Source organism: Jatropha curcas, chromosome 6 (assembly GCF_041381405.1).
Source record: "Jatropha curcas cultivar XTBG-Jc1 chromosome 6, XTBG_Jcur_1.0, whole genome shotgun sequence".
Taxonomy (NCBI): domain Eukaryota; kingdom Viridiplantae; phylum Streptophyta; class Magnoliopsida; order Malpighiales; family Euphorbiaceae; genus Jatropha; species Jatropha curcas.
In genome coordinates this window covers 21614441-21622406 of record NC_143156.1, presented here as the reverse complement: position 1 = coordinate 21622406, position 7966 = coordinate 21614441, and the positions used below count along the sequence as shown (strand labels likewise).

Below are 7966 nucleotides of genomic sequence, written 5' to 3'. Positions count from 1 at the left end.
GGCTTTAATGGCTAGGTTTATTGATGGTGAAGAAGAAAATTGTACGGTTTAAGGCTTCAAAGTGGGTTTCAAAGGTCATATATTTTTATTTAGGTGGTCTAGGCTATATAAGGGTCAACAAAAATTGCCTAAATCATCTCTTTCAAGATGTAAACATTTAAATTTCTCGCCTCGAAGGAAGTTCTAATTTTTGTTCTAGGAATGCCAAGGTTTAAAATACTTTAGAGTAAAACACACCTTTATATCATAACTTTCATAAAAATCAGTGTTTTAAAAGTCTAGAAACAAATAGTTTAGATCAATGAACATGATTGAGTCAAAAATTCAAATTCAAAACTTAAATATGCTAGAATTTAGAATCGACTATATTTAACACTCATTACTAGAGATGAGAACTTTCAAGCTTACTTGTAATCATTCCAAAAATGTTAAACAAAAACAAAAAATTTTTGCCAAATTTTTGCCAAAATTCCCTTCCCCCAATTCAATCAATCACATTGTCCCCAATGTGCATAAATTCCCCAAACTTATTGCATTACTAGAAGGAAAGCAGTAAGAGAGAAGAAGAAATCTTACCAACATTGTATTGAACAATACAATAGAACGGGTGTGGGAAGAGTCTTAGCTAAAAGAGCAACTAAACATTAAGAACAAAACAAACTACTAAAAAGTTATAAAAATTCAAATAACAAATAAACTAAAGTGAAAGCAACCAAGACAATGTATTAGAACAAATAAACAAAAAAAAAATATATATATATATATAACAAAAAAAAGTGAGAAATCCGTCAATTCTCTGGTGGTGGAGGTGGCTGCAGAAGCTGGAGGATGGTCTGGAGTTGGCCTTGCATGGTGTCCATCCGAGAGTCAAGACTGCCGTTCATAATTTCGATGGACTGGAAACGCTCTGCGATCATCGTTTCCATACATTTAAGGCGCGTGTCAAAGAGGTCCATCCGAGACATCATTCTTGCAAGGACTTCATCGTTCGACATGTTGGCTGTGCCTTGGAACGATGGACCGACACCGGAAGTACCTGCACCAAAATAAGAAGGAAAAGGAGGAGGATTATCCTCTTCCATGTTAGCTCCACCGGCTGCCTCTGCTCCTGCATTATCAGGATTAGCCTCTGGGGCGCCTACTACTTGATATGTATCCCCGACTTTTTCAATCAGTTTCATATGTATCATAACATCTAGGTCCAGTCTAGTACTACGCCCTCCTCCTATACTATCATAAATTGGCCTAGCCGGGTTCCAAACTTGTAAGTATCTAGCAATCCGAGTTACAAAACATCCCACCATTATGGCCCCCTTGTCGGCTCCAGCTACCTTTCCAAATTTTTGGCAGAGCCAATAACCAACATTCAATAAAACCCCATTCTCAATAGCCCACAGAAAATATAATTCGTTCAAACTTAGCACCCCATCACTTTCACTCCTTCCAAAAATGGAATTAGATAAGAATTTGTGAATGTAGCGCAAGGAAGGTTTTTTTAATTTGGATGCTTTAGAATATCTAGGATTGTAATTCACTTCACCTGTCAAATTTTGCCAAGTATTACGCGCACTAAAATCACTAGATATTTGTATCTGGCTATTGTCTGTAGGAAACCCAAAAATGTGGCTAATTTCATTCACAGTTAGTTCAAAGTCTTGACTAAGAAGCCTAAAGTTAACCCTGCTTGGTGGTGAATTAGGCAATAATGGAATAAAAGCGCGATAGGAACTCAGAAATTCTAGAGTTAGAGGGGCATAGACTAAGTCCTTCATATCAATAAATTCCCCCCATCCTATTCTCTTAAGAGGGTCTAACACAATATCCCTAAGACCCACTTGCGCTAAGGCAGCCTCATCAATAAATCTATTCGGTAGAATAGGCCGAAGAGATAATTTTGTGTACCTTTCTTGTTGATCGGATGAGGTGAACTCGAATGGAAATGCAGGAGGTGAAGGAGGTTGAGGAGCCGTGGAAGATCGCGTAGTTGCGCGGTTTCGAGCAGCAATGGAGGATGCGGGTCTGCTACGTTTGTATCTAGGAGGCATTGTTGGAGTTGATTATGTGAAAATTTTGGGTGGAAAGTGTTTGATTTGAGAGAAAAGGGAGAAGAAAAGGGAAAGTTTGGGAGAAAAGAGGTGACGGCCAGGGCGTGCGGGGTGGAAAAGAGAGAGTTTGAAAGCGTGCTCTTCAAAGAGGGGCGCCAATTAATAAGTTGGTCTGATCGTGGCACGGCCGTGCTGATGAGCACGACCTGGGCGTGCTCTCCTCTGACCTGCAAAACAACAAAAGTGGCGTACCTGGCACGGGCGTGCTACATAGCATGGCTTGGGCGTGCTCTTCTCTGCCTCTCGAGTTCTTTTCGCGCTCGCGCATGTGAAAGTCGCGCTCGCGTATTTTGCTGGCAAACGTTCTGCCTCTCAAAAGTGCTTTCTCGCGCCCGCGCATATGAATATCGCGCTCGCGTCTTCTCGCGTCTTCTGGTCCAATGGCTTCTGACACTCTGATCTGCTTGTCACGCACGCGTATATGAATGTCGCGCTCGCGACTTCAGCTTGCGCCCGCGTAGATGGAAGGTGCGCTCGCGAGTTTTTCTTGCAACTCTTCTGACTTTCTTTTCTAATTGTCGCGCTCACGCTTGTGAATGTCGCGCTCGCGACTTGGGCGTTTTCCAGTAACACGGGAGTGCCACTTAGCACGTCTAGGGCGTGCTCTCCTCTGACCTTCAAGTGTGTTAATCTCTTTTCTATGGCACGGGCGTGCTGATGGGCACGCCTAGGGCGTGCTCGGTTCTGGATTTCCACTTTTTCCTATAAAAACTCTTAACTAAACAAAAGAACGCTTATGGAGAAAATTTGGGATTTTGACAAATAAAATAGGGAATAAAAATAAATAAATGGACGAAAATTTAATAAAAATAGATGGGTTGTCTCCCATGAGCACTTTTGTTTAACGTCGTTAAGTTCGACGCACTTATCTGAATTTAGGCTAAGCAAGACCAATTGTAGTCTTGATGGGTTCAAAGGTTTCATTATAATAGCTTCTCAAACGTTGAGCATTTACCTTGAAACTTCGATTCGACTTACCATCCACTATTTCAATCGCGCCATGAGGAAAAATTTCCTTGATTGTGAATGGTCCAGACCATCTAGAGCACAACTTACCAGGAAATAACTGAAGTCTAGAGTTATAGAGCAACACTTGCTGGCCTACCTTTAGATCCCTCATGATAATGCACTTATCGTGCCATTGTTTAGTGCGATCTTTATATATTTTAGCACTTTCATAAGCATGGAGGCGCAATTCATCCATCATGTTTAGCTGTAACAAGCGTTTTTGTCCCACTTCCTTGGCATTAAAGTTGAGAAATTGAATGGCCCAAAATGCCTTATGTTCTAACTCTACAGGAAGATGACAAGCCTTACCATACACCATGCGATATGGAGACATACCTATAGGCGTTTTGAATGCCGTTCTGTAGGCCCATAGAGCGTCGTCTAGCTTTTTGGACCAATCCTTTCTTGATTGTCCAACAGTGGTTTCGAGGATCTTTTTGATTTCTCTGTTAGTGACCTCTACTTGTCCACTTGTTTGAGGATGATATGGAGTACCTACACGATGAGTGACACCATATTTTGCAAGAAGGGAATCTAAATATTTATTGCAAAAATGCTTACCTCCATCCGTGATTATCGCCCTGGGAGTACCATGCCTTGTAAAAATGTTTTTCTTGATGAAGCTCATCACACTTTTGGCATCGTTATTTGGAAGAGCAACAGCTTCTGCCCACTTTGACACATAATCCACCGCCACTAGAATGTATTGATTTGAATAAGATGGTCGAAAAGGTCCCATAAAGTCCAGACCCCATACATCGAAGATTTCGACTTCAAGGATGCTGTTCAGGGGCATTTCATGTCTCTTCGAAATGTTACCTAACCTTTGACAACGATCACAAAGACGAACATAATTATAAGCATCTTTAAAAAGATTAGGCCAATACAAACCACTTTCTAGTATACGCGCAGCTGTCTTGTTTGCTCCAAAGTGGCCTCCACATTCCATTGAATGGCAGAATTTAAGGACACTTTCTATTTCAGTTTTCGGTATACATCTCCTGAAGAGCTGATCACTACAATACTTGAACAAAAATGGCTCCTCCCAATAGTAAAATTTGATATCATGAAAAAATTTTTTTCTTTGTTGGTAAGAAAAATTGGGAGGAGGAATTTTGCAAACAAGATAATTAACTATGTCAGCGTACCAGGGGGTTTGAGCATTTGCTACTAGAAGAAGTTGCTCATGAGGAAAGCTTTCATTGATTTGTAGCTCGCTTGTATCTTCCTCCCCCAATTCAAGCCTGGAAAGATGGTCAGCAACGAGGTTCTCGGTCCCCTTTTTGTCGCGAATTTCGAGGTCAAACTCTTGCAATAGAAGTACCCAACGAATGAGTCTCGGCTTTGCATCTTTCTTCTCCAGCAAGTATTTAATGGCAGAATGATCTGTGTAGACTATTGTTTTAGCTCCAATTAGATATGCCCTGAATTTGTCAAAAGCAAAAACAATAGCTAGTAGTTCCTTTTCCGTAGTTGCATAATTTAATTGTGCATCATTCAATGTGCGACTTGCATAATAGATAACATGCAACTTCCTGTCTTTTCTTTGTCCAAGAACAGCTCCTACAGCATGATCACTAGCATCACACATGAGTTCAAAGGGTAAAGTCCAATCTGGTGTGGTGATGATCGGGGCTGAGATTAACTCCTTCTTTAACCTGTTAAAAGCATCTAAACAATCTTTGTTAAATTCAAAAGGAACATCTTTAACTAGTAGATTGCAAAGAGGTTTAGTGATTTTTGAGAAATCCCTTATGAATCTCCTGTAAAATCCTGCATGCCCAAGAAAACTTCTTATGCCCTTCACTGTGTTAGGGGGAGATAGTTTTTCAATTACCTCAATTTTTGCCTTGTCTACTTCAATCCCCTTTTGAGAGATTTTATGCCCTAGGACAATACCTTCACTAACCATGAAGTGACATTTTTCCCAATTTAACACAAGGTTAGTATCTTCACATCGTTGCATCACTAAAGATAAATTATGAAGGCATGCATCGAAGGAAGAACCAAATACAGAAAAATCATCCATGAATATTTCAATAAATTTTTCCACCATATCAGAAAAGATGGACATCATGCACCTTTGAAAGGTTGCAGGGGCATTGCATAGCACAAAAGGCATTCTCCGATAGGCAAAAGTGCCATAAGGGCAAGTGAATGTAGTTTTCTCTTGGTCTTCAGGGGCTATAGGTATTTGGAAGTACCCTGAATAGCCATCTAAGAAACAATAAAAAGGATATCCTGCAAGTCTTTCAAGCATTTGATCAATAAAGGGAAGGGGAAAGTGATCTTTGCGTGTTGCTTTATTTAATTTTCTATAATCTATACACACACGCCAACCTGTGACTGTTCTTGTGGGGATTAATTCATTGTTTTCATTAGAAATAACAGTCATACCTCCTTTCTTTGGAACAACTTGGACAGGACTCACCCAATTACTGTCTGAAATTGGATAAATGATGCCGGCATCTAAGAGTTTAAGAATTTCAGCCTTGACTACCTCTTTCATGTTCGGGTTCAATCGCCTTTGATGTTCGATTGAAGGTTTGTAGTCTTCTTCCATCAAGATTTTATGCATACACACACTTGGGCTTATTCCTTGTAAATCCGAAATAGACCACCCTAATGCTTTCTTGTGCCTACATAGAACCTGCAACAACCTTTCCTCTTGATCAAGCGTTAAGTGAGAAGAAATAATAACAGGAAAAGAGTGGTCCTCACCTAAGAATGCATGTTTTAAATGAGGTGGAAGTTGTTTCAGTTCATGCTTAGGTGATTCCTTTTCTTTTTCATTCAAGATGCTTGATTCATTAACATTATTTTCAACATGCAAAGTGGTCTCCACACATTCATCTACTACGTCAATTCTAAAACAGTCTCCATGATCCATAGGGAGTTTATAAGATTTAAGTACATCAAACACAATCTCTTCCTGTCCAACTCTTAGAGTCAACTTACCCTCATAAACATTAATTAATGCTCTTGCAGTTGCAAGAAAGGGTCTTCCAAGGATTAGAGATCCTTCCCTGTCTTCATCAATATCAAGAATGACAAAATCAACAGGAAAGATGAATGTACCTACCGTTACAAGCACGTCTTCTACAATCCCTCTAGGATATTTAATTGAACGATCTGCTAATTGCAAAGACATCCTTGTTGGTTTGAGCTCTCCCATACCTAGCATCTTAAAAACTTCATAGGACATAAGATTAATGCTAGCACCCAAATCTGCCAAAGCCTTTTCAAAGTCAAGATTACCAATGTTACAAGGGATAGAAAAACTTCCTGGATCTTTTAACTTTGGAGGCAGTTTGTTTTAGATAATTGCACTGCACTCCTCGGTTAACATTACCGTTCCTTGATCATCAATTTTTCGTTTCTTGCTCAGGATATCTTTTAAGAATTTAGCATAACTAGGCATTTGAGCAAGAGCTTCAGCAAAAGGAATATTGATTTGGAGCTTCTTAAACACATCCAGAAACTTGAGGAAGCTCTTGTCATCTTGTGCTTTCTTTAATCTTTGTGGAAAGGGGACAGGGGGAACATAAGGTTTTACCTTTTCTTTCTCCTCTAAGTCAATGATAGGCACCCTTGGTTGTTCTTTTACTTCCTTTTCTTTCTTTGGTGGTTCATCTAATTGTTTGCCACTTCTCAAAGTGATAGCCTGCACTTGTTCTTTTGGATTCTTTTCAGTATTGCTAGGTAACGTACCTTGAGGTCGAGATGCCATCATGTTTGCAAATTGCCCCAATTGGATCTCCAAATTCCTGATTGCAGCTTGCTGGATTTTATGGTTTTCTCTGGTTTCATTCATGAATTCCATGTGTGATTTAGAAAGAGCAGTGAGGAGGTCATCATAGGATTTCTTTTCTGGAGGGTGGAAACCTGGTGGTGCATTCAAGGCATTGTTAGGATTACCATAGGATAGATTAGGATGATTCCTTAACTTGTTATCATATGAATTTGAATAAGGGTAATTCTTTCTTCCTTGATTCATCACATAGTTCACTTGCTCCAAAGTTTGTGGATTTAAAGAGTCCATGATGCATTCCCCAATTCCATGTTGTCCATTGCACCTATCACAAATTTGCATAACAGCATTCACAGGGTTAGTAGTTAACATGTCCAATTTCCTTACCATGTTATCTACCTTGGCATTAAGTGCTGTAATGGCGTCTATTTCATAGACTCCTGCAGTTCTTCTTCTTTCGGTATTATTTTGGTAGTGGCTGTTGCTTGCCATCTCCTCTATCAACTCATATGCTTCATCAATACCTTTCTTTTCAAAAGATCCACCTGCAGCTGCATCTAAAGTGATTTTAATATTAGGAGATAGAGCATTATAGAAAGTTTGTACCTGTAACCACTTGGGCAAACTGTGATGCGGACACTTTCTTAGCAAGTCCTTGAATCTTTCCCAAGCTTCATACAAGCTCTCTTGATCATGATGAGCAAATGTCATTATCTCATTGCGCAACTTGGTGGTTTTTGAGGATGGAAAGAATTTAGTTAGAAATTTTTGAGCTAATTCATCCCATGTGGTAAAACTTCCAGCGGGACATGATTGTAACCATGCTCTAGCTTTATCCCTAAGAGTGAATGGAAAAAGTCTTAATTTGATTGCATCTTCAGAAACACCATTTTGTTTGAATGTGTCACAAATTTCCAAAAAATTGGTGATGTGAGCATTAGGATCTTCACTAGGCAAACCTCCATATTGGATCGAGGTAGAGAGCATTTGGATAATTGCAGGTTTAATCTCAAAGTTATTAGCTTCTACCCTAGGTCTTGTAATACTTGAGGTTGTCCCATTCAGATTAGGTGTTGTATAATCCCTTAAGGTACGGATCGGA

General features: G+C 39.7%; 1 non-coding gene across 1 annotated transcript; it reads left to right on the top strand.

Moving 5' to 3' along the window:
* Positions 1 to 7487: 7487 nt before the first annotated feature.
* On the top strand, positions 7488 to 7593 carry LOC149495708 (small nucleolar RNA R71). Its single transcript, XR_016321512.1, has one exon. It is a non-coding gene; the product is annotated as a small nucleolar RNA R71 (small nucleolar RNA).
* Positions 7594 to 7966: the final 373 nt, after the last annotated feature.